Source organism: Convolutriloba macropyga, chromosome 7 (genome assembly GCF_964194025.1).
Source record: "Convolutriloba macropyga chromosome 7, txConMacr16.3, whole genome shotgun sequence".
Lineage (NCBI taxonomy): Eukaryota > Metazoa > Xenacoelomorpha > Acoela > Convolutidae > Convolutriloba > Convolutriloba macropyga.
This window is the reverse complement of record NC_134474.1, coordinates 31908441-31934203: the sequence shown is the minus strand read 5'-3', so window position 1 is coordinate 31934203 and position 25763 is coordinate 31908441. Positions and strand designations below refer to the sequence as shown.

Sequence of the window (25763 nt, the reverse complement as noted above, 5' to 3'; positions counted from 1 at the left end):
TCTCAAGTTCTTGCGTTGAGTATTTACTCAACAATACGCATTGTAGTGCTGAGTGAATTGTCATTGAGGCTTCCGTTATGAAAGATTGATTGCAAACATGACTTTCATGCATCTTTGAAGTAGTATCTCTCAGATTCCACCAAAGTGTGGAGCTCCATGTGAATTGAATTTCCAAAAGATCTTTCTCTGAGCTAAATCACTCTCAAGCATAGCTTTGTCCCACTTGTCAATGAAAGCTCTCTGCTTGTTGGCTGCTCCAACGAAATTCGTTCTCTTGTCACTCATGATGGTGTTCGGGTTGCCACGTCTTGCAATCAATTTTCTCGCTGCAGCTAGACATGACTAGGTATCCAATGACTGTGCAGCTTCGATGTGTACTACTCTTATTATTAGACAAGTGACGAGGCAGCACAATATTTTGAAGGAACTTCGTAGAAAATTAAACTCAAAGGGTCCGAAGTTTGCTATGTTCAATTTTTTAAGATTTCGTTGCTATTTCGATTGACTTCAAAACATTCAGGAAGCTTTCGTTTTGGACAAATCGAAACCAAATTTTCTCCTGCTTGAGGGATCTTGTCTGCTTTGAGAGATCCCTTCTGCTTTGTTTTAGACTTCATGCAATAGGCAATGATGTTTCCAATTCCGTTGAAGCTACTGTATCTTCTCCAAGTCAAGTGATTGATCTGTATTTGTTTCTGTGGCTACAGTACTGATAGCTTGCTCAGCTTAATTTTCGTTCACTTGGCACCACGGCTTTGGCCACCTTTCTTCCTCTGTCTGAAGCCATGCCTGCCCGATTAACCACACGGTTTTCTTGATGCTTTCGGTGGACGTCCCCCTTGTACCAATATCTTCAGGCTTTTCAATGCCTTTCACATGTCTCCATTGATCCATGGAAGAGTTTTCCATTGTCTCTGCTGCCCTGTTGGCAACAAACACTTGCTGTTTCTTGTGTGCTGAGTGTAACCACTGTAACGCCGTAGTTGAATCTGTCCAATAATATGTTTTGTCAATTTTCACATCATGTTTTCTCAATGTCTGCTTTTTGAGACGAACTCTGCAGACTGCGGATTGAAGTTCTACCTTCGGAGTTGTCGTGTGTATGATAGGTGCAACACGGCATTTCCTAACACGTAGGTAACTTTTAACGTTGCTTCGTCTTGCAGATATGCCACGATGCACATTGTTTCTTCTGATTCATCTGTGTAGTTGTTAAGTCTCAATTTGTACATACATTTTAGAAAAAAGACATTTTTATTGATATCGTACTTATTTCTCTCAACTCAGAGTACCAACCATCAAATAGTTTGGGATGTTTGGCTGACAGTTCTTTGTCCCATGCTTGTCTCATTGCTGCCCGAATGCTTTTGACTAGAAACGCATCCTTACCGAGATATTTTTACTGAAACTTCCTGCTCAGTTGCACGACAGACTATGAGACTGTCCGTGTCTACATTCCAGTTCATTTCAAGAATTGAGGATGATTGTGGCTCGGCCTCAAAAATTTTCACAACATTCATTGATCTGTCTGACTCTGAGATCGCTGACTTGACCACTTCGGCACTAGTTATCCATTTCGTCAAAATAATTCCACCTTTGCTGAGAAGGTTTGAATTTCTTTTAGATTTCGGTTGCTTCTTGAGTTGCTCTGACTGACTTTAGAGAGTCGTCCATGTAGATTTTTTGCTGGACAGCTTTGACGAGATTTTCGTTGTCTTGCGCGTTAATTTTTACCACTTGATGCAAAGCGTAATTTGCACCAGTTAGCAAGCTTTTTGCCCCAAAAACGTGGCGTATACACTCGTAGACATCTATCCTCTGCTCTTGATCTTCTCGCCAGAGAAATTGTAAGCATCGGTTGTCATTGCTTGGGACAAAAACTTGACCAAACATCGCTTCTATGTCGGCCGATAGCGCTATTTGTTCGATCCAACTCTCAAAGCTGTTGGTCCAGATAGAAATTTGTCATTTAGGGCCACAACCTGATGCTTCGCTGCTGCATTGGATACGCTTCTGACTTTTTGTAGGCTATGAGGGTTGATGGCAAGATGATGTGGCAAGTACCATTGAAGCTTATCTCTGGTTTTGTTCAATTCATCTTTTCCAACTTTGCGGACATAACCAGCTTTGAAGTCAGTGTCAACAGTTTCCTGATAACCTTTTCGTAATGAATCATTCTGTAGGCGTCATTCAAGGAACTTGAGTTGTCCCATTGCTGAGTAGAAGTTCTTTGGTAACTTCACATCGCCTTCTCGCCACAAAAGATCAGCTTCATATCTTTAACCGTTGAATCGGCTTGTTTGCTCCAATGTCTTTATTGCTCTCTAATCATCTTTTGAATGACCATGACATCACAATTTGAGATTTGAGGCATAGATTTCGCTGTCCCAACACTTACTCAATTGCCTTGCTAAGTTTTCCTCTAATACTGACGTTGCTGTTGTAGCAAGAGTTGCTGCTTGATTCGCTGGTGGAGGACCACCTGAGGCCCATCCTATTTTCGAATTCAGTGCCTACGGTGCAGTTTCATTGTCTGACTTTTTAAATTTTTAAATTCCACTGAGTGACGTAAGTCGAAGTAGACCTGTCCACGAATAGCTTGAAATTCTTTTAGATTGTAGCTCTGTTTAGGCAGGTTCCTAAATTGGTGGTTAGCGATCTTTCAACCCTTGCAGATCTAGAATCTGGTCAACCAACTTCAAATTCTCGTGAACATAAAACTGCACTGGGATCAAGTGTCGAGACTGTCGGCACATTGTGCTGGAACCGTTATCGGCACTTTGTCCGTCTTGACATGTTGTGATCCATGTATTCGCGCCACAAACAAGTAAAATTTTCAGCCTTGCAGGTGATGTTTAGATACGATTGACTTATCTACGAATGAAATTGAGGATCCTGTACAACACATTGCCAGCACGCTGAGGCTTAGATCACCATTCACTAGTTATATGCGCACCACAGTCAGTCCTCTCTTGTGTGATATTTGTTGCTACAGCTGTTGTGCCATCTGGAGCACCTCTTGTAGCCTCCTTCTTTGAGAAGTCACTCTGCAAAGGTCTTCTGTCGTCTTCAACAATTGGGCGTAATACAAGATCTATTTTTGATATCCTTTGACCGCTGGCCAGATCTCTGGCAATTGAGACACAGTCTGAACTTCTGCAGATGTTGGAAGTGCTTGGAAGTGATCTCCAGATATTCTTCGATGATTTCTATCGCTCCGTTTCCTGTATCGATTACAGTCCTGTTTGTTTCCATATCACCAGCCAATGTGGACAACACTAACGATGTTTGGATTCCACAATCCTTGCTGTGCCCGTACCTCTTGATCAGGTCCCGATTGTTTATTTTACTATTACTGACCTAAACAAAATCTCGGGCACAATCTTCTCGCTTTATCATTTGAATCCATCAAGCATAGATTTCATCTAGCTTTCCCACAAACCGTTCCAACTGATTGCACAATATATGTTTTTGGAGTCGCTGAAATTTTCTGTTTTCAAATGATTATCCAAATTTGATAGTTCACTCAATATTGAGACGACAGTTTTCACTGATTTGCAAGCTCGAAATGTCCTTTTCCAACAACCGAATAATTCTGTGCGGAAAATTTCAATGTCTCTGAGAAACGGTACTTTGCCAACTACCCACCTCAAATTTTTACTTTTTTCTTCTAACATAAACTTGTTTTCACTGTCGAAAATTTCTAAACACTTTGGTTTTAATAGTAACCTCTGCTGCTCTCTGTAGTCTCTAATTTGATATACGTCTAGAAGAAGCATTGATAGGCACTTTTTTGTTTTGTTTTTGAACAGGTAGCCTTCTAGCTTGGTGTGTTTTTTGGAGAACAGTTTGAGTAGCTTGCTTTTTCTCTAACGTCTTGAGTTGACCAGTTGACTTTAAATCAACTGTTTTCCAGTGTTTACGGGGACTTTTTCCAGCCATTGTAAAGATTCCGTTCTGATCAATCAAATTGAATCGAAGATTCGTTGCTGTTCGTGTTGTTGTCCAGTCCGGCGGACCGAATGTTGCGCCTGCTCAAAGTTCTCAGCGTAAGCGAAAAATCACAGCCTGGTTCACAAGCTTTACGCAGGCCTGGTTCTTCACAGGGTTCGATTGACTAATAATCTCGTAGAAACAGTTAGTCGCTCGGATGTGTCGAAAGGACTGTAACTTTAATGCTGGTTTAAGTTAAAAAGATCCATGGTGATAATCTATGTTCATTTTCGTACCGAAGTTTGTAAGCCCCCAACCAGTGTTAGTATTGATGCTAAAGTCTTGTCAAGAAAATTGAACTAACCTAAAACTCTAAGGACCTTGAAATCTAGCAAAATTTAGCAAAGAAACAAAAATTGTTGAGGAAGCAAACTATAGTCTAATCTGAGAGCCAGCTTCTCTCTGTAACAGTTTCTAGCAGTTCCAAATGAAATTTGGTTGCACTATTAAAACAATTGGTTAAAAAAAATAATCAAATGAATATCATTTAAAACAATATTGCTTGTTTAAGTCACTTGATTTAATTACTAATTGTTAAATTACTGCAATATTTGTTTTTGTTTTTATAAGCGCGGATGATTTTTACGCCCTTCTGAGTGCGTCAAATGAAAGATAATATGGGGGTGTGATGCGATAACCTTCGTACATGAATTGCTTAAAGGTTACCCTGACTGTGTTCCATAACTTCGGGTTCCTCAGGTTTTCCCTTCCCAAAATCGGAGGGGGTGGACAAATTTTCGGTCCCAACTTGTAAAACTTTCATTTTCAAAAGTTGTTTCTTGCTGTCTGATGGCTTTTGTTGCTGATATGAAGTGACGCCAACACCCAAAGATATCAGTCAAGGTCACATTTTCTCCCCAATGAAAAAAATTTGGTTCCGGAGTCAATATATTGGACACTTTATTTTTGGTATATGCTCAATTCACAAAGATACTGGTCAAATTAACAACATTTTACTATTTCTGCTATGTTTGAAGACCTGACTTATGTCCTGAGCAAGTCTTGACATGTTTTCACAGGTCTTAGGACATGAGATAAGGAGGCAAGACGTAATCAAAAGACGTGTTTTTGTGTACTGATAAATTCTCTGATAAAGAAACTCGTTCCGGGTTATTTAAATCTTCAAAATTGTCTTCAAAAGAGTTACCATATCCGGAAACATTACTTCATGTCAACATTAAACCTAAGCACAACAACCCTCGTTAAATAAAAACAATTTTTTGAATTTGCACTGCATTTCATTATTACCTTGTTAGCAGCTTCTTTGTTGTTTTGTTTTCAGATTTTTTCTTTCCAAAAAAACAGCAACCAAATATTTTCAAGGCGAAACGTTCTATAACGTTATATCTATTTTAAAATTTCGACCTACTTTTCAAAAGCAGGACGATTATAACAAACTGAATGACAACAGATAAAAGACGCATGCAAAACAGACATAACTTTAACTATACTGTAAACTATGTCTGGTCAACAAAGTTTATGCAGTTGCTCATTTTGATAGGTTGACGTCAAATTGGAAGCAGACGTCAAAATAATAAAAACCAGCAGGCCCGCAAAAGCGTCGCAAGAAAATCATTTAAAAATAGGTTCAAAATTGAGATTTTTTTCGTACCAGCTCGGGCTGTAAGCCGTGCCCCTCGTTCAACAGCCACAGGTTTTACGTTACGTTACCGATGTGTTTGGTTTAGTATATTACCCCAAGTAACACCAATTTTTGGATTAAAGCTATCTTGCATATTTGAGTACCGCTAAGACTTGTACAGATAAGGAACTTCTACATGTTGGCAGAGCGCAACTAATATAAAACATTAATCCTCATGTTTAAGGTGCGGTAAAACAGGCGAAGAGTGGATGAGAGTAAAATCCTAATTTTTCGAAAAAAAATCGCATCATTCGAGATCACATTTTATACTCCCAAATTACCTATACAATCCAAGTCCAACACCCAAACACGAATGAACGATTCATCTCCCCCATACTCAAAAGAGCTGCGGCACTTACAGCTGAAAGCCCCAAGGGGATTACATGTGCTGCAAGTGCCGAGGGCGAAAGCTGGAGATGAAAAGTCCCAACGTGTCTAAGTGAAAGACTTGGCCAATCTACCTCCATCATAATTGGAAGTGAACCTTAACAATCTATTACAATAGATGACGTCGTCACATACGACGTACTCTTAAATTCGTGCTGAAAGAAAGTGAGAAAAGAAAGTGAGAAAAGAAAGTGAGAAAAAGTGAGAAAAGATAGTGAGGAAAGAAACTGAGAAAAGAAAGTGGAAGAAGAAAGTGTGGGAAAAAAGTGAGGAAAAACAGTGAGAAAAGAAAGTGAGAAAAGATAAAGAGAAACGAAAAAGAGAAAAGAAAAAGAGAAAACAAAAAGAGAAAAGAAAAAGAGAAAAGAAAAAGAAAAGAAAAAGAGAAAAAAAGAGAAAAGAAAGTGAGAAAAGAAAGTGAGAAAAGAAAGTGAGAAAAGAAAGTGAGAAAAGAAAAAGAGAAAAGAAAGTGAGAAAAGAAAGTGAGAAAGAACGTCAGAAAGAAAAGAAAGTGAGAATAGATAGTGAGAAAAGAAAGTGAGAAAAGAAAGTGAGAAAAGAAAGTGAAAAAAGAAAGTGAGAAAAGAAAGCGAGAAAAGAAAGTGAGAAAAGGAAGTGAGAAAAGAAAATGAGAAAAGAAAGTGAGCAAAAAAAGTGAGAAAGGAAAGTGAGAAAAGAAAGTGAGAAAAGAAAGTGAGAAAAGAAAGTGAGAAAAGAATGTGAGAAAAGAAAGTGAGAAAAGAAAGTGAGAAAGAAAGTGAGAAAGAAAGTCAGAAAGAAAAGAAAGTGAGAAAAGAAAGTGAGAAAAGAAAGTGAGAAAGAAAGTCAGAAAGAAAAGAAAGTGAGAAAAGAAAGTGAGAAAAGAAAGTGAAAAAAGAAAGTGAGAAAAGAAAGCGAGAAAAGAAAGTGAGAAAAGGAAGTGAGAAAAGCAAGCGAGAAAAGAAAGTGAGAAAAGAAAGTGAGAAAAGAAAGTGAGCAAAAAAAGTGAGAAAGGAAAGTGAGAAAAGAAAGTGAGAAAAGAAAGTGAGAAAAGAAGGTGAGAAAGAAAGTGAGAAAAGAAAGTGATAAAAGAAAGTGAGAAAAAAGGGAGGAAAAAATGAGAAAAGAACGTGAGAAAAAAATGAGAAAAGAAAGTGAGAAAGAACGTCAGAAAGAAAAGAAAGTGAGAATAGATAGTGAGAAAAGAAAGTGAGAAAGAACGTCAGAAAGAAAAGAAAGTGAGAATAGATAGTGAGAAAAGAAAGTGAGAAAAGAAAGTGAGAAAAGAAAGTGAAAAAAGAAAGTGAGAAAAGAAAGCGAGAAAAGAAAGTGAGAAAAGGAAGTGAGAAAAGAAAATGAGAAAAGAAAGTGAGCAAAAAAAGTGAGAAAGGAAAGTGAGAAAAGAAAGTGAGAAAAGAAAGTGAGAAAAGAAAGTGAGAAAAGAATGTGAGAAAAGAAAGTGAGAAAAGAAAGTGAGAAAGAAAGTGAGAAAGAAAGTCAGAAAGAAAAGAAAGTGAGAAAAGAAAGTGAGAAAAGAAAGTGAGAAAGAAAGTCAGAAAGAAAAGAAAGTGAGAAAAGAAAGTGAGAAAAGAAAGTGAAAAAAGAAAGTGAGAAAAGAAAGCGAGAAAAGAAAGTGAGAAAAGGAAGTGAGAAAAGCAAGCGAGAAAAGAAAGTGAGAAAAGAAAGTGAGAAAAGAAAGTGAGCAAAAAAAGTGAGAAAGGAAAGTGAGAAAAGAAAGTGAGAAAAGAAAGTGAGAAAAGAAGGTGAGAAAGAAAGTGAGAAAAGAAAGTGATAAAAGAAAGTGAGAAAAAAGGGAGGAAAAAATGAGAAAAGAACGTGAGAAAAAAATGAGAAAAGAAAGTGACAAAAAATGAGAAAAGAAAGTGAGAAAAGAAAGTGAGAAAAGAAAAAGAGAAAAGAAAAAGAGAAAAGAAAAAGAGAAAAGAAAAAGAGAAAAGAAAAAGAGAAAAGAAAAAGAGAAAAGAAAAAGAGAAAAGAAATTGAGAAAAGAAAGTGAGAAAAGAAAGTCAGAAAAGAAAGTGAGAAAAGAAAGTGAAAAAAGAAAGTGAGAAAAGAAAGCGAGAAAAGAAAGTGAGAAAAGGAAGTGAGAAAAGAAAGTGAAAAAAGAAAGTGAGAAAAGAAAGCGAGAAAAGAAAGTGAGAAAAGGAAGTGAGAAAAGAAAATGAGAAAAGAAAATGAGAAAAGAAAGTGAGAAAAGAAAGTGAGAAAAGAAAGTGAGCAAAAAAGTGAGAAAGGAAAGTGAGAAAAGAAAGTGAGAAAAGAAAGTGAGAAAAGAAAGTGAGAAAAGAAGGTGAGAAAAGAAAGTGAGAAAAGAAAGAGAGAAAAGCAAATGAGAAAAAAGGGAGGAAGAAATGAGAAAAGAAAGTGAGAAAAAAAATGAGAAAAGAAAGTGAGAAAAGAAAGTGAGAAAGAAAGTGAGAAAGAAAGTGAGAAAAGAAAATGAGAAAGAAAGTGAGAAAGAAAGTCAGAAAGAAAAGAAAGTGAGAAAAGAAAGTGAGAAAAGAAAGTGAGAAAAGAAAGTGAAAAAAGAAAGTGAGAAAAGAAAGCGAGAAAAGAAAGTGAGAAAAGGAAGTGAGAAAAGCAAGCGAGAAAAGAAAGTGAGAAAAGAAAGTGAGCAAAAAAAGTGAGAAAGGAAAGTGAGAAAAGAAAGTGAGAAAAGAAAGTGAGAAAAGAAAGTGAGAGAAGAAAGTGAGCAAAAAAAGTGAGAAAGGAAAGTGAGAAAAGAAAGTGAGAAAAGAAAGTGAGAAAAGAAAGTGAGAAAAGAAAGTGAAAAAAGAAAGTGAGAAAAAAGGGAGGAAAAAGTGAGAAAAGAAAATGAGAAAAAAATGAGAAAAGGAAGTGACAAAAGAAATGAGAAAAGAAAGTGAGAAAAGAAAGTGAGAAAGAAAGTGAGAAAGAAAGTCAGAAAGAAAAGAAAGTGAGAAAAGAAAATGAGAAAGGAAAGTGAGAAAAGAAAGTGAGAAAAGAAAGTGAGAAAAGAAAGTGAGAAAATAAAAAGAGAAAAGAAAAAGAGAAAAGAAAAAGAGAAAAGAAAAAGAGAAAAGAAAAAGAGAAAAGAAAAAGAGAAAAGAAAAAGAGAAAAGAAAGTGAGAAAAGAAAGTGAGAAAAGAAAGTGAGAAAAGAAAGTGAGAAAAGAAAGCGAGAAAAGAAAGTGAGAAAAGAAAATGAGAAAAGAAAGTGAGAAAGAAAGTGAGAAAGAAAGCTAGAAAGAAAAGAAAGTGAGAAAAGAAAGTGAGAAAAGAAAGTGAGAAAAGAAAGTGAGAAAGAAAGTGAGAAAGAAAGCTAGAAAGAAAAGAAGGTGAGAAAAGAAAGCGAGAAAAGAAAGTGAGAAAAGAAAGTGAGAAAAGAAAGTGAGAAAAGAAAGCGAGAAAAGAAAGTGAGAAAAGAAAATGAGAAAAGAAAGTGAGAAATGAAAGTGAGAAAAGAAATTGAGAAAAGAAAGCGAGAAAAGAAAGTGAAAAAAGAAAGTGGGAAAAGAAAGTGAGCAAAAAAAAGTGAGAAAGGAAAGTGAGAAAAAAAGTGAGAAAAGAAAGTGAGAAAAGAAAGTGAGAAAGAAAGTGAGAAAGAAAAGAAAGTGCGAAAAGAAAGTGAGAAAAGAAAGTGAAAACAGAAAGTGAGAAAAGAAAGCGAGAAAAGAAAGTGAGAAAAGGAAGTGAGAAAAGAAAGCGAGAAAAGAAAGTGAGAAAAGAAAGTGAGAAAAGAAAGTGAGCAAAAAAAGTGAGAAAGGAAAGTGAGAAAAGAAAGTGAGAAAAGAAAGTGAGAAAAGAAGGTGAGAAAGAAAGTGAGAAAAGAAAGTGAGAAAAAAATTGAGAAAAGAAAGTGAGAAAAGAAAGTGAGAAAGAAAGTGAGAAAGAAAGTCAGAAAGAAAAGAAAGTGAGAAAAGAAAGTGAGAAAAGAAAGTGAGAGAGAAAGTGAGAAAGAAAGTCAGAAAGAAAAGAAAGTGAGAAAAGAAAGTGAGAAAAGAAAGTGAGAAAAGAAAGTGAAAAAAGAAAGTGAGAAAAGAAAGCGAGAAAAGAAAGTGAGAAAAGGAAGTGAGAAAAGAAAGCGAGAAAAGAAAGTGAGAAAAGAAAGTGAGAAAAGAAAGCGAGCAAAAAAAGTGAGAAAGGAAAGTGAGAAAAGAAAGTGAGAAAAGAAAGTGAGAAAAGAAAGTGAGAAAAGAAAGTGGGAAAAGAAGGTGAGAAAGAAAGTGAGAAAAGAAAGTGAGAAAAGAAAGTGCGAAAAGAAAGTGAGCAAAAAAAGTGAGAAAGGAAAGTGAGAAAAGAAAGTGAGAAAAGAAAGTGAGAAAACAAAGTGAGAAAAGAAGGTGAGAAAGAAAGTGAGAAAAGAAAGTGAGAAAAAAGGGAGGAAAAAATGAGAAAAGAAAGTGAGAAAAAAATGAGAAAAGAAAGTGAGAAAAGAAAGTGAGAAAGAAAGTGAGAAAGAAAGTCAGAAAGAAAAGAAAGTGAGAAAAGAAAGTGAGAAAAGAGAGAGAGAAAGAAAGTGAGAAAGAAAGTCAGAAAGAAAAGAAAGTGAGAAAAGAAAGTGAGAAAAGAAAGTGAGAAAAGAAAGTGAAAACAGAAAGTGAGAAAAGAAAGCGAGAAAAGAAAGTGAGAAAAGGAAGTGAGAAAAGAAAGGGAGAAAAGAAAGTGAGAAAAGAAAGTGAGCAAAAAAGTGAGAAAGGAAAGTGAGAAAAGAAAGTGAGAAAGAAAGTCAGAAAGAAAAGAAAGTGAGAAAAGAAAGTGAGAAAAGAAAGTGAGAAAAGAAAGTGAAAACAGAAAGTGAGAAAAGAAAGCGAGAAAAGAAAGTGAGAAAAGGAAGTGAGAAAAGAAAGCGAGAAAAGAAAGTGAGAAAAGAGAGTGAGAAAAGAAAGTGAGCAAAAAAGTGAGAAAGGAAAGTGAGAAAGAAAGTGAGAAAGAAAGTCAGAAAGAAAAGAAAGTGAGAAAAGAAAGTGAGAAAAGAAAGTGAGAAAAGAAAGTGAAAAAAGAAAGTGAGAAAAGAAAGCGAGAAAAGAAAGTGAGAAAAGGAAGTGAGAAAAGAAAGCGAGAAAAGAAAGTGAGAAAAAAAAGTGAGAAAGAAAGTGAGAAAGAAAGTCAGAAAGAAAAGAAAGTGAGAAAAGAAAGTGAGAAAAGAAAGTGAGAAAGAAAGTGAGAAAGAAAGTCAGAAAGAAAAGAAGGTGAGAAAAGAAAGTGAGAAAAGAAAGTGAGAAAAGAAAGTGAAAACAGAAAGTGAGAAAAGAAAGCGAGAAAAGAAAGTGAGAAAAGGAAGTGAGAAAAGAAAGCGAGAAAAGAAAGTGAGAAAAGAAAGTGAGAAAAGAAAGTGAGCAAAAAAAGTGAGAAAGGAAAGTGAGAAAGAAAGTGAGAAAGAAAGTCAGAAAGAAAAGAAAGTGAGAAAAGAAAGTGAAAAAAGAAAGTGAGAAAAGAATGTGAAAAAAGAAAGTGAGAAAAGAAAGCGAGAAAAGAAAGTGAGAAAAGGAAGTGAGAAAAGAAAGCGAGAAAAGCAAGTGAGAAAAGAAAGTGAGAAAAGAAAGCGAGCAAAAAAAGTGAGAAAGGAAAGTGAGAAAAGAAAGTGAGAAAAGAAAGTGGGAAAAGAAGGTGAGAAAGAAAGTGAGAAAAGAAAGTGAGAAAAGAAAGTGAGAAAAGAAAGTGAGCAAAAAAAGTGGGAAAGGAAAGTGAGAAAAGAAAGTGAGAAAAGAAAGTGAGAAAACAAAGTGAGAAAAGAAGGTGAGAAAGAAAGTGAGAAAAGAAAGTGAGAAAAAAGGGAGGAAAAAATGAAAAAAGAAAGTGAGAAAAAAATGAGAAAAGAAAGTGAGAAAAGAAAGTGAGAAAGAAAGTGAGAAAGAAAGTCAGAAAGAAAAGAAAGTGAGAAAAGAAAGTGAGAAAAGAAAGTGAGAAAGAAAGTGAGAAAAAAAGTCAGAAAGAAAAGAAAGTGAGAAAAGAAAGTGAGAAAAGAAAGTGAGAAAAGAAAGTGAAAACAAAAAGTGAGAAAAGAAAGCGAGAAAAGAAAGTGAGAAAAGGAAGTGAGAAAAGAAAGCGAGAAAAGAAAGTGAGAAAAGAAAGTGAGAAAAGAAAGTGAGCAAAAAAAGTGAGAAAGGAAAGTGAGAAAAGAAAGTGAGAAAAGAAAGTGAGAAAAGAAGGTGAGAAAGAAAGTGAGAAAAGAAAGTGAGAAAAAAATTGAGAAAAGGAAGTGAGAAAAGAAAGTGAGAAAGAAAGTGAGAAAGAAAGTCAGAAAGAAAAGAAAGTGAGAAAAGAAAGTGAGAAAAGAAAGTGAGAAAGAAAGTGAGAAAGAAAGTCAGAAAGAAAAGAAAGTGAGAAAAGAAAGTGAGAAAAGAAAGTGAGAAAAGAAAGTGAAAAAAGAAAGTGAGAAAAGAAAGCGAGAAATGAAAGTAAGAAAAGGAAGTGAGTAAAGAAAGCGAGAAAAGAAAGTGAGAAAAGAAAGTGAGAAAAAAAAGCGAGCAAAAAAATTGAGAAAGGAAAGTGAGAAAAGAAAGTGAGAAAAGAAAGTGAGAAAAGAAAGTGGGAAAAGAAGGTGAGAAAGAAAGTGAGAAAAGAAAGTGAGAAAAGAAAGTGAGAAAAGAAAGTGAGCAAAAAAAGTGAGAAAAGAAAGTGAGAAAAGAAAGTGAGAAAAGAAAGTGAGAAAACAAAGTGAGAAAAGAGGGTGAGAAAGAAAGTGAGAAAAGAAAGTGAGAAAAAAGGGAGGAAAAAATGAGAAAAGAAAGTGAGAAAAAAATGAGAAAAGAAAGTGACAAAAAATAAGAAAAGAAAGTGAGAAAAGAAAGTGAGAAAAGAAAAAGAGAAAGAAAAACAGAAAAGAAAAAGAGAAAAGAAAAAGAGAAAAGAAAAAGAGAAAAGAAAAAGAGAAAAGAAAAAGAGAAAAGAAAGTGAGAAAAGAAAGTGAGAAAAGAAAGTCAGAAAAGAAAGTGAGAAAAGAAAGTGAGAAAAGAAAGTGAGAAAAGAAAGTGAGAAAAGAAAGTGAGAAAAGAAAAAGAGAAAAGAAAGTGAGAAAAGAAAGTGAGAAAGGAAGTGGGAAAGAAAGCTAGAAAGAAAAGAAAGTGAGAAAAGCAAGCGAGAAAAGAAAGCGAGAAAAGAAAGTGAGAAAAGAAAATGAGAAAAGAAAGTGAGAAATGAAAGTGAGAAAAGAAAGTGAGAAAAGAAAGCGAGAAAAGAAAGTGAAAAAAGAAAGTGGGAAAAGAAAGTGAGAAAAGAAAGTGAGAAAAGAAAGCGAGAAAAGAAAGTGAGAAAAGAAAATGAGAAAAGAAAGTGAGAAATGAAAGTGAGAAAAGAAAGTGAGAAAAGAAAGCGAGAAAAGAAAGTGAAAAAAGAAAGTGGGAAAAGAAAGTGAGCAAAAAAAGTGAGAAAGGAAAGTGAGAAATAAAAAGTGAGAAAAGAAAGTGAGAAAAGAAAGTGAGAAAGAAAGTGAGAAAGAAAAGAAAGTGAGAAAAGAAAGTGAGAAAAGAAAGTGAGAAAAGAAAGTGAAAAAAGAAAGTGAGAAAAGAAAGCGAGAAAAGAAAGTGAGAAAAGAAAGTGAGAAAAGAAAGTGAGCAAAAAAAGTGAGAAAGGAAAGTGAGAAAAGAAAGTGAGAAAAGAAAGTGAGAAAAGAAATTGAGAAAAGAAGGTGAGAAAGAAAGTGAGAAAAGAAAGTGAGAAAAAAGTGAGAAAAGAAAGTGAGAAAGAAAAAGAGAAATAAAGTCAGAAAGAAAAGAAAGTGAGAAAAGAAAGTGAGAAAAGAAAGAGAGAAAGAAAGTGAAAAAGAAAGTCAGAAAGAAAAGAAAGTGAGAAAAGAAAGTGAGAAAAGAAAGTGAGAAAAGAAAGTGAGAAAAGAAAGTGAAGAAAGAAAGTGAGAAAAGAAAGCGAGAAAAGAAAGTGAGAAAAGGAAGTGAGAAAAGAAAGCGAGAAAAGAAAGTGAGAAAAGAAAGTGAGAAAAAAAAGTGAGCAAAAAAGTGAGAAAGGAAAGTGAGAAAAGAAAGTGAGAAAAGAAAGTGAGAAAAGAAAGTGAGAAAAAAGGAGGACAAAATGAGAAAAGAAAGTGAGAAAAAAAAGTGAGCAAAAAAAGTGAGAAAGGAAAGTGAGAAAAGAAAGTGAGAAAAGAAAGTGAGAAAAGAAAGTGAGAAAAGAAGGTGAGAAAGAAAGTGAAAAAAGAAAGTGAGAAAAGAAAGCGAGAAAAGAAAGTGAGAAAAGGAAGTGAGAAAAGAAAGCGAGAAAAGAAAGTGAGAAAAGAAAGTGAGAAAAGAAAGTGAGCAAAAAAAGTGAGAAAGGAAAGTGAGAAAAGAAAGTGAGAAAAGAAAGTGAGAAAAGAAAGTGAGAAAAGAAGGTGAGAAAGAAAGTGAGAAAAGAAAGTGAGAAAAAAATGAGAAAAGAAAGTGAGAAAAGAAAGTGAGAATGAAAAAGAGAAAGAAAGTCAGAAAGAAAAGAAAGTGAGAAAAGAAAGTGAGAAAAGAAAGAGAGAAAGAAAGTGAGAAAGAAAGTCAGAAAGAAAAGAAAGTGAGAAAAGAAAGTGAGAAAATAAAGTGAGAAAAGAAAGTGAGAAAAGAAAGTGAAAAAAGAAAGTGAGAAAAGAAAGCGAGAAAAGAAAGTGAGAAAAGGAAGTGAGAAAAGAAAGCGAGAAAAGAAAGTGAGAAAAGAAAGTGAGAAAAAAAAGTGAGCAAAAAAAGTGAGAAAGGAAAGTGAGAAAAGAAAGTGAGAAAAGAAAGTGAGAAAAGAAAGTGAGAAAAGAAGGTGAGAAAGAAAGTGAAAAAAGAAAGTGAGAAAAGAAAGCGAGAAAAGAAAGTGAGAAAAGGAAGTGAGAAAAGAAAGCGAGAAAAGAAAGTGAGAAAAGAAAGTGAGAAAAGAAAGTGAGCAAAAAAAGTGAGAAAGGAAAGTGAGAAATGAAAGTGAGAAAAGAAAGTGAGAAAAGAAAGTGAGAAAAGAAGGTGAGAAAGAAAGTGAGAAAAGAAAGTGAGAAAAAAATGAGAAAAGAAAGTGAGAAAAGAAAGTGAGAAAGAAAAAGAGAAAGAAAGTCAGAAAGAAAAGAAAGTGAGAAAAGAAAGTGAGAAAAGAAAGAGAGAAAGAAAGTGAGAAAGAAAGTCAGAAAGAAAAGAAAGTGAGAAAACAAAGTGAGAAAAGAAAGTGAGAAAAGAAAGTGAGAAAAGAAAGTGAAAAAAGAAAGTGAGAAAAGAAAGCGAGAAAAGAAAGTGAGAAAAGGAAGTGAGAAAAGAAAGCGAGAAAAGAAAGTGAGAAAAGAAAGTGAGCAAAAAAAGTGAGCAAAAAAGTGAGAAAGGAGAGTGAGAAAAGAAAGTGAGAAAAGAAAGTGAGAAAAGAAAGTGAGAAAAGAAGGTGAGAAAGAAAGTGAGAAAAGAAAGTGAGAAAAGAAAGTGAGAAAAAAGGGAGGACAAAATGAGAAAAGAAAGTGAGAAAAAAATGAGAAAAGAAAGTGACAAAAATTGAGAAAAGAAAGTGACAAAAGAAAGTGAGAAAAGAAAAAGAGAAAAGAAAAAGAGAAAAGAAAAAGAGAAAAGAAAAAGAGAAAAGAAAAAGAGAAAAGAAAAAGAGAAAAGAAAAAGAGAATAGAAAGTGAGAAAAGAAAGTGAGAAAAGAAAGTCAGAAAAGAAAGTGAGAAAAGAAAGTGAGAAAAGAAAGTGAGAAAAGAAAGTGAGAAAAGAAAGTGAGAAAAGAAAAAGAAAAAAGAAAGTGAGAAAAGAAAGTGAGAAAGAAAGTGAGAAAGAAAGCGAGAAAAGAAAGTGAGAAAAGAAAGTGAGAAAAGAAAGTGAGAAAAGAAAGTGAGAAAAGAAAGCGAGAAAAGAAAGTGAGAAAAGAAAATGAGAAAAGAAAGTGAGAAATGAAAGTGAGAAAAGAAAGTGAGAAAAGAAAGCGAGAAAAGAAAGTGAAAAAAGAAAGTGGGAAAAGAAAGTGAGCAAAAAAAGTGAGAGAGGAAAGTGAGAAAAAAAAGTGAGAAAAGAAAGTGAGAAAATAAAGTGAGAAAAGAAAGTGAGAAAAGAAAGTGAGAAAAGAAAGCGGGAAAAGAAAGTGAGAAAAGGAAGAGAGAAAAGAAAGTGAGAAAAGAAAGTGAGAAAAAGGGACGAAAAAATGATATAAGAAAGTGAGAAAAGAAAGTGAGAAAAGAAAGTGAGAAAAGAAAGTGAGAAAAGATAGTGAGAAAAGATAGTGAGAAAAGTGAGAAAAGAAAGTGAGAAAAGAAAGTGAGAAAAGAAAGTGAGAAAAGTAAGTGAGAAAAGAAAAAGAGAAAAGAAAAAGAGAAAAGAAAAAGAGAAAAGAAAGTGAGAAAAGAAAGTGAGAAAAGAAAGTGAGAAAAGAAATTGAGAAAAGAAAGTGAGAAAAGAAAGTGAGAAAAGAAAGTGAGAAAAGAAAAAGAGAAAAGAAAGTGAGAAAGAAAGTGAGAAAGAAAGTCAGAAAGAAAGTCAGAAAGAAAGTCAGAAAGAAAGTCAGAAGGAAAAGAAAGTGAGAAAAGAAAGTGAGAAAAGAAAGTGAGAAAAGAAAGTGAGAAAAGAAAGTGAGAAAAGAAAGCGGGAAAAGAAAGTGAGAAAAGGAAGAGAGAAAAGAAAATGAGAAAAGAAAGTGAGAAAAAAGAGAAAAGAAAAAGAAAAAAGATAAAGAGAAAAGAAAAGAGAAAAGAAAAAGAGAAAAGAAAAAGAGAAAAGAGAAAGAGAAAAGAAAGTTAGAAAAGAAAGTGAGAAAGGAAAGTGAGAAATGAAAGTGAGAAAAGAAAGTGAGAAAATAAAGTGAGAAAAGAAAAAGAGAGAAGAAAAAGAGAAAAGAAATTGAGAAAGAAAGTGAGAAAGGAAGTCAGAAAGAAAGTCAGAAAGAAAAGAAAGTGCGAAAAGAAAGTGAGAAAAGAAAGTGAGAAAAGAAAGTGAGAAAAGAAAAGCGAGAAAAGAAAGTGAGAAAAGAAAGTGAGAAAAGAATATGAGAAAAGAAGGTGAGAAAAGAAAGTGAGCAAAAAAGTGAGAAAGGAAAGTGAGAAAAGAAAGTGAGAAAAGAAAGTGAGAAAAGAAAGTGAGAAAAGAAATTGAGAAAAGAAAGTGAGAAAAGAAACTGAGAAAAGAAAGTGAGCAAAAAAAGTGAGAAAGGAAAGTGAGAAAAGAAAGTGAGAAAAGAAAGTGAGAAAAGAAAGTGAGAAAAGAAAGTGAGAAAAGAAATTGAGAAAAGAAAGTGAGAAAAGAAAGTGAGAAAAGAAAGTGAGAAAAGAAAAAGAGAAAAGAAAGTGAGAAAGAAAGTGAGAAAGAAAGTCAGAAAGAAAGTCAGAAAGAAAGTCAGAAAGAAAGTCAGAAGGAAAAGAAAGTGAGAAAAGAAAGTGAGAAAAGAAAGTGAGAAAAGAAAGTGAGAAAAGAAAGTGAGAAAAGAAAGCGGGAAAAGAAAGTGAGAAAAGGAAGAGAGAAAAGAAAATGAGAAAAGAAAGTGAGAAAAAAGAGAAAAGAAAAAGAAAAAAGATAAAGAGAAAAGAAAAGAGAAAAGAAAAAGAGAAAAGAAAAAGAGAAAAGAAAAAGAGAAAAGAAAGTTAGAAAAGAAAGTGAGAAAAGGAAAGTGAGAAATGAAAGTGAGAAAAGAAAGTGAGAAAATAAAGTGAGAAAAGAAAAAGAGAGAAGAAAAAGAGAAAAGAAATTGAGAAAGAAAGTGAGAAAGGAAGTCAGAAAGAAAGTCAGAAAGAAAAGAAAGTGCGAAAAGAAAGTGAGAAAAGAAAGTGAGAAAAGAAAGTGAGAAAAGAAAAGCGAGAAAAGAAAGTGAGAAAAGAAAGTGAGAAAAGAATATGAGAAAAGAAGGTGAGAAAAGAAAGTGAGCAAAAAAGTGAGAAAGGAAAGTGAGAAAAGAAAGTGAGAAAAGAAAGTGAGAAAAGAAAGTGAGAAAAGAAATTGAGAAAAGAAAGTGAGAAAAGAAACTGAGAAAAGAAAGTGAGAAAAAAGTTGAGAAAAAAGGGAGAAAATGAGAAAAGAAAGTGAGAAAAAAAATTAGAAAAAAGAAAGTGAGAAAAAATGAGAAAAGAAAGTGAGAAAAGAAAGTGAGAAAAGAAAGTGAGCAAAAAAAGTGAGAAAAAAGGGAGGAAAAAATGAGAAAAGAAAGTGAGAAAAAAAATGAGAAAAGGAAGTGAAAAAAGAAAATGAGAAAAGAAAGCGAGAAAAGAAAGTGAGAAAAGAAAGTGAGAAAAGAAATTGAGAAAAAAAATTGAGAAAAGAAAGTGAGCAAAAAAGTGAGAAAGGGAAGTGAGAAAAGAAAGTGAGAAAAGAAAGTGAGAAAAGAAAGTGAGAAAAGAAAGGGAGCAAAAAAATTGAGAAAGGAAAGAGAGAAAAGAAAGTGAGAAAAGAAATTGAGAAAAGAAAGTGAGCAAAAAAATTGAGAAAGGAAAGTGAGAAAAGAAAGTGAGAAAAGAAATTGAGAAAAGAAAGTGAGAAAAGAAAGGGAGCAAAAAAATTGAGAAAGGAAAGTGAGAAAAGAAAGTGAGAAAAGAAAGTGAGAAAAGGAAGTGAGAAAAGAAAGCGAGAAAAGAAAGTGAGAAAAGAAAGTGAGAAAAGAAAGGGAGCAAAAAAATTGAGAAAGGAAAGTGAGAAAAGAAAGTGAGAAAAGAAATTGAGAAAAGAAAGTGAGAAAAGAAACTGAGAAAAGAAAGTGAGAAAAAAGTTGAGAGAAAAGGGAGAAAATGAGAAAAGAAAGTGAGAAAAAAAATTAGAAAAAAGAAAGTGAGGAAAGTGAGAAAAGAAAGTGAGCAAAAAAAGTGAGAAAAAAGGGAGGAAAAAATGAGAAAAGAAAGTGAGAAAAAAAATGAGAAAAGGAAGTGAAAAAAGAAAATGAGAAAAGAAAGCGAGAAAAGAAAGTGAGAAAAGAAATTGAGAAAAGAAAGTGAGAAAAGAAAGTGAGAAAAGAAATTGAGAAAAGAAAGTGAGAAAAGAAACTGAGAAAAGAAAGTGAGAAAAAAGTTGAGAAAAAAGGGAGAAAATGAGAAAAGAAAGTGAGAAAAAAAATTAGAAAAAAGAAAGTGAGAAAAGAAAGTGAGAAAAGAAAGTGAGCAAAAAAAATGAGAAAAGGAAGTGAAAAAAGAAAATGAGAAAAGAAAGCGAGAAAAGAAAGTGAGAAAAGAAAGTGAGAAAAGAAAGTGAGAAAAGAAAGTGAGAAAAGAAAGTGAGAAAAGAAATTGAGAAAAGAAAGTGAGAAAAGAAACTGAGAAAAGAAAGTGAGAAAAAAGTTGAGAAAAAAGGGAGAAAATGAGAAAAGAAAGTGAGAAAAAAAATAGAAAAAAGAAAGTGAGAAAAGAAAGTGAGAAAAGAAAGTGAGCAAAAAAGCGAGAAAGGAAAGTGAGAAAAGAAAGTGAGAAAAAAAAATGAGAAAAGGAAGTGAAAAAAGAAAATGAGAAAAGAAAGCGAGAAAAGAAAGTGAGAAAAGAAAGTGAGAAAAGAAAGTGAGAAAACAAAGTGAGAAAAGAAAGTGAGAAAAGAAATTGAGAAAAGAAAGTGAGAAAAGAAACTGAGAAAAGAAAGTGAGAAAAAAGTTGAGAAAAAAGGGAGAAAATGAGAAAAGAAAGTGAGAAAAAAAATTAGAAAAAAGAAAGTGAGAAAAGAAAGTGAGAAAAGAAAGTGAGCAAAAAAGTGAGAAAGGAAAGTGAGAAAAAAAATGAGAAAAGGAAGTGAAAAAAGAAAATGAGAAAAGAAAGCGAGAAAAGAAATTGAGAAAAGAAAGTGAGAAAAGAAAGTGAGAAAAAAAGTGAGAAAAGAAATTGAGAAAAAAGGGAGGAAAAAATGAGAAAAGAAAGTGAGAAAAAAAATGAGAAAAGGAAGTGAAAAAAGAAAATGAGAAAAGAAAGCGAGAAAAGAAATTGAGAAAAGAAAGTGAGAAAGGAAAGTGAGAAAAGAAAGTGAGAAAAGAAAGTGAGAAAAGAAAGTGAGAAAAGAAATTGAGAAAAGAAAGTGAGAAAAGAAACTGAGAAAAGAAAATGAGAAAAAAGTTGAGAAAAAAGGGAGAAAATGAGAAAAGAAAGTGAGAAAAAAAATTAGAAAAAGGAAAGTGAGAAAAAATGAGAAAAGAAAGTGAGAAAAGAAAGTGAGAAAAGAAAGTGAGCAAAAAAAGTGAGAAAAAAGGGAGGAAAAAATGAGAAAAGAAAGTGAGAAAAAAATGAGAAAAGGAAGTGAAAAAAGAAAATGAGAAAAGAAAGCGAGAAAAGAAAGTGAGAAAAGAAAGTGAGAAAAAAAAAGTGAGGAAAGAAAGTGAGAAAAGAAAGTGAGAAAAGAAAGTGAGAAAAAAAGTGAGAAAGGAAAGTGAGAAAAGAAAGTGAGAAAAGAAAGTGAGAATAGAAAGTGAGAAAAGAAAGTGAGAAAAGAAAGTGAGAAAAGAAAGTGAGAAAAAGGGACGAAAAAATGAGAAAAGAAAGTGAGAAAAGAAAGTGAGAAAAGAAAGTGAGAAAAGTGAGAAAATAAAGTGAGAAAAGAAAGTGAGAAAAGAAAGTGAGAAAAGTAAGTGAGAAAAGAAAAAGAGAAAAGAAAAATAGAAAAGAAAAAGAAAGAAAAAGAGAAAAGAAAAAGAGAAAAGAAAGTGAGAAAAGAAAGTGAGAAAAAAAAGTGAGAAAAGAAAGTGAGAAAAGAAAAAGAGAAAAGAAAGTGAGAAAATAGAGTGAGAAAGGAAGTCAGAAAGAAAAAAAAGTGAGAAAAGAAAGTGAGAAAAGAAAGTGAGAAAAGACAGTGAGAAAAGAAAGTGAGAAAAGAAAGCGGGAAAAGAAAGTGAGAAAAGGAAGTGAGAAAAGAAAATGAGAAAAGAAAGTGAGAAAAAAGAGAAAAAAAAGAGAAAAGAAAAAGAGAAAAGAAAAAGAGAAAAGAAAAGAGAAAAAAAAGATAAAAGAAAAAGAGAAAAGAAAAAGAGAAAAGTAAAAGAGAAAAGAAAGTGAGAAAAGAAAGTGAGAAAAGGAAGTGAGAAGAGAAAGTGAGAAAAGAAAGTGAGCTAAAAAGTGAGAAAGGAAAGTGAGAAAAAAGCGAGGAAAAAATGAGAAAAGAAAGTGAGAAAAAAAATGAGAAAAGGAAGTGAAAAAAGAAAATGAGAAAAGAAAGCGAGAAAAGAAAGTGAGAAAAGAAAGTGAGAAAAAAAAGTGAGGAAAGAAAGTGAGAAAAGAAAGTGAGAAAAGAAAGTGAGAAAAAAAGTGAGAAAGGAAAGTGAGAAAAGAAAGTGAGAAAAGAAAGTGAGAATAGAAAGTGAGAAAAGAAATTGAGAAAAGAAAGTGAGAAAAGAAAGTGAGAAAAAGGGACGAAAAAATGAGAAAAGAAAGTGAGAAAAGAAAGTGAGAAAAGAAAGTGAAAAAAGTGAGAAAAGAAAGTGAGAAAAGAAAGTGAGAAGAGAAAGTGAGAAAAGTAAGTGAGAAAAGAAAAAGAGAAAAGAAAAATAGAAAAGAAAAAGAAAGAAAAAGAGAAAAGAAAAAGAGAAAAGAAAGTGAGAAAAGAAAGTGAGAAAAAAAAGTGAGAAAAGAAAGTGAGAAAAGAAAAAGAGAAAAGAAAGTGAGAAAAGAGAGTGAGAAAGGAAGTCAGAAAGAAAAGAAAGTGAGAAAAGAAAGTGAGAAAAGAAAGTGAGAAAAGACAGTGAGAAAAGAAAGTGAGAAAAGAAAGCCGGAAAAGAAAGTGAGAAAAGGAAGTGAGAAAAGAAAATGAGAAAAGAAAGTGAGAAAAAAGAGAAAAAAAAGAGAAAAGAAAAAGAGAAAAGAAAAAGAGAAAAGAAAAGAGAAAAAAAAGATAAAAGAAAAAGAGAAAAGAAAAAGAGAAAAGTAAAAGAGAAAAGAAAGTGAGAAAAGAAAGTGAGAAAAGGAAGTGAGAAGAGAAAGTGAGAAAAGAAAGTGAGCAAAAAAGTGAGAAAGGAAAGTGAGAAAAAAAAGTGAGAAAAGAAAGTGAGAAAAGAAAGTGAGAAAAGAAAGTGAGAAAAGAAAGTGAGAAAAGAAACTGAGAAAAGAAAGTGAGAAAAAAAAGTGAGAAAAAAGGGAGAAAATGAGAAAAGAAAGTGAGAAAAAAAAATTAGAAAAAAGAAAATGAGAAAAAAAGAGAAAAGAAAGTGAGAAAAGAAAGTGAGAAAAGAATTTGAGAAAAGAAAGTGAGAAAAGGAAGTGAGAAAAGAAAGTGAGCAAAAAAAGTGAGAAAAAAGGGAGGAAAAAATGAGAAAAGAAAGTGAGAAAAGGAAGTGAAAAAAGAAAATGAGAAAAGAAAGCGAGAAAAGAAAGTGGGAAAAGAAAGTGAGAAAAGAAAGTGAGAAAAAAAGTGAGAGAAGAAAGTGAGAAAAGAAAGTGAGAAAAGAAAGTGAGAAAAGAAAGTGAGAAAAAAAGTGAGAAAGGAAAGTAAGAAAAGAAAGTGAGAGAAGAAAGTGAGAATAGAAAGTGAGAAAAGAAAGTGAGAAAAGAAAGTGAGAAAAGAAAGTGAGAAAAAGGGACGAAAAAATGAGAAAAGAAAGTGAGAAAAGAAAGTGAGAAAAGAAAGTGAGAAAAGAAAGTGAGAAAAGAAAGTGAGAAAAGTGAGAAAAGAAAGTGAGAAAAGAAAGTGAGAAAAGAAAGTGAGAAAAGAAAGTGAGAAAAGTAAGTGAGAAAAGAAAAGGAGAAAAGAAAAAGAGAAAAGAAAAAGAAAGAAAAAGAGAAAAGAAAAAGAGAAAAGAAAGTGAGAAAAGAAAGTGAGAAAAGAAAGTGAGAAAAAAAAGTGAGAAAAGAAAGTGAGAAAAGAAAAAGAGAAAAGAAAGTGAGAAAAGAGAGTGAGAAAGAAAGTCAGAAAGAAAAGAAAGTGAGAAAAGAAACTGAGAAAAGAAAGTGAGAAAAAAAGTGAGAAAAGAAAGTGAGAAAAGAAAGTGAGAAAAGAAAGTGAGAAAAGTGAGAAAAGAAAGTGAGAAAAGAAAGTGAGAAAAGAAAGTGAGAAAAGAAAGTGAGAAAAGTAAGTGAGAAAAGAAAAGGAGAAAAGAAAAAGAGAAAAGAAAAAGAAAGAAAAAGAGAAAAGAAAAAGAGAAAAGAAAGTGAGAAAAAAAGTGAGAAAAGAAAGTGAGAAAAAAAAACTGAGAAAAGAAAGTGAGAAAAGAAAGTGAGAAAAGAAAGTGAGAAAAGAAAGTGAGAAAAGGAAGTGAGAAAAGAAAGTGAGCAAAAAAAGTGAGAAAGAAGGGAGGAAAAAATGAGAAAAGAAAGTGAGAAAAAAAAATGAGAAAAGGAAGTGAAAAAAGAAAATGAGAAAAGAAAGCGAGAAAAGAAAGTGAGAAAAGAAAGTGAGAAAAGAAAGTGAGAAAAAAAGTGAGAAAAGAAAGTGAGAAAAGAAAGTGAGAAAAGAAAGTGAGAAAAGAAAGTGAGAAAAAATTGAGAAAGGAAAGTAAGAAAAGAAAGTGAGAAAAGAAAGTGAGAATAGAAAGTGAGAAAAGAAAGTGAGAAAAGAAAGTGAGAAAAGAAAGTGAGAAAAAGGGACGAAAAAATGAGAAAAGAAAGTGAGAAAAGAAAGTGAGAAAAGAAAGTGAGAAAAGAAAGTGAGAAAAGAAACTGAGAAAAGTGAGAAAAGAAAGTGAGAAAAGAAAGTGAGAAAAGAAAGTGAGAAAAGAAAGTGAGAAAAGAAAGTGAGAAAAGAAACTGAGAAAAGAAAGTGAGAAAAAAAAGTGAAAAAAAAGGGAGAAAATGGGAAAAGAAAGTGAGAAAAAAAATTAGAAAAAAGAAAGTGAGAAAAAATGAGAAAAGAAAGTGGGAAAAGAAAGTGAGAAAAGAAAGTGAGAAAAGAAAGTGAGAAAAGGAAGTGAGAAAAGAAATCGAGCAAAAAAAGTGAGAAAAAAGGAGGAAAAAATGAGAAAAGAAAGTGAGAAAAAAAATGAGAAAAGGAAGTGAAAAAAGAAAATGAGAAAAGAAAGCGAGAAAAGAAAGTGAGAAAAGAAAGTGAGAAAAGAAAGTGAGAAAAAAAGTGAGAAAAAAGGGAGAAAATGAGAAAAGAAAGTGAGAAAAAAAAATTAGAAAAAAGAAAGTGAGAAAAAATGAGAAAAGAAAGTGAGAAAAGAAAGTGAGAAAAGAAAGTGAGAAAAGAAAGTGAGAAAAGGAAGTGAGAAAAGAAAGTGAGCAAAAAAAGTGAGAAAAAAAGGAGGAAAAAATGAGAAAAGAAAGTGAGAAAAAAAATGAGAAAAGGAAGTGAAAAAAGAAAATGAGAAAAGAAAGCGAGAAAAGAAAGTGAGAAAAGAAAGTGAGAAAAGAAAGTGAGAAAAAAAGTGAGAAAAGAAAGTGAGAAAAGAAAGTGAGAAAAGAAAGTGAGAAAAGAAAGTGAGAAAAAAAAGTGAGAAAGGAAAGTAAGAAAAGAATGTGAGAAAAGAAAGTGAGAATAGAAAGTGAGAAAAGAAAGTCAGAAAAGAAAGTGAGAAAAGAAAGTGAGAAAAAGGGACGAAAAAGTGAGAAAAGAAAGTGAGAAAAGAAAATGAGAGAAGAAAGTGAGAAAAGAAAGTGAGAAAAGAAAGTGAGAAAAGAAAGTGAGAAAAGTAAGTGAGAAAAGAAAAAGAGAAAAGAAAAAGAGAAAAGAAAAAGAAAGAAAAAGAGAAAAGAAAAAGAGAAAAGAAAGTGAGAAAAGAAAGTGAGAAAAGAAAGTGAGAAAAAAAAGTGAGAAAAGAAAGTGAGAAAAGAAAAAGAGAAAAAAAAGTGAGAAAAGAGAGTGAGAAAGAAAGTCAGAAAGTAAAGAAAGTGAGAAAAGAAAGTGAGAAAAGAAAGTGAGATAAGACAGTGAGAAAAGAAAGTGAGAAAAGAAATCGGGAAAAGAAATTGAGAAAAGGAAGTGAGAAAAGAAAATGAGAAAAGAAGGTGAGAAAAAAGAGGAAAAAAAAGAGAAAAGAAAAAGAGAAAAGAAAAAGAGAAAAGAAAAGAGAAAAGAAAAAGAGAAAAGAAAAAGAGAAAAGAAAAAGAGAAAAGTAAAAGAGAAAAGAAAGTGAGAAAAGAAAGTGAGAAAAGAAAGTGAGAAGAGAAAGTGAGAAAAAAAAGTGAGGAAAAAAAGTGAGAAAAGAAAAAGAGAAAAGAAAGTGAGAAAAGAAAGTGAGAAAAGAAAGTGAGAAAAGAAAGTGAGAAAAGAAAAAGAGAAAAGAAAAAGAGAAAAGAAAAAGAGAAAAGAAAGTGAGAAAAGAAAGTGAGAAAAGAAAGTGAGAAAAGAAAGTGAGAAAGAAAGTCAGAAAGAAAGTCAGAAAGAAAAGAAAGTGAGAAAAGAAAGTGAGAAAAGAAAGTGAGAAAAGACAGTGAGAAAAGAAAGTGAGAAAAGAAAGCGGGAAAAGAAAGTGAGAAAAGGAAGTGAGAAAAGAAAATTAGAAAAGAAATTGAGAAAGAAAGTGAGAAAGAAAGTCAGAAAAAAAGTCAGCAAGTAAAGAAAAGGAGAAAAGAAAGTGAGAAAAGAAAGTGAGAAAAGAAAGTGAAAAAAGAAAGCGAGAAAATAAAGTGAGAAAAGAAAGTGAGAAAAGGAAGTGAGAAAAGAAAATGAGAAAAGAAAATGAGAAAAGAAAAGAGAAAAGAAAAAGGGAAAAGAAAAAGAGAAAAGAAAAAAAGAAAAAAAGAGAAAAGAAAGTGAGAAAAGAAAGTCAGAAAAGAAAGTGAGAAAAGAAAGTGAGAAAAGAAAAAGAGAAAAGAAAAAGAGAAAAGGAATTGGGAAAGAAAGTGAGAAAGAAAGTCAGAAAAAAAGTCAGCAAGTAAAGAAAAGGAGAAAAGAAAGTGAGAAAAGAAAGCGAGAAAAGAAAGTGAGAAAAGAAAGCGAGAAAATAAAGTGAGAAAAGAAAGTGAGAAAAGGAAGTGAGAAAAGAAAATGAGAAAAGAAAATGAGAAAAGAAAGTGATTAAAAAAGTGAGAAAGG

At 32.7% G+C, this 25763-nt stretch overlaps 1 protein-coding gene across 1 annotated transcript in view; it reads left to right on the top strand.

Moving 5' to 3' along the window:
* Window positions 1-25763, top strand: part of LOC142343014 (uncharacterized) — a 221922-nt gene that overhangs the window by 10278 nt on the left and 185881 nt on the right. The window lies entirely within an intron of this gene.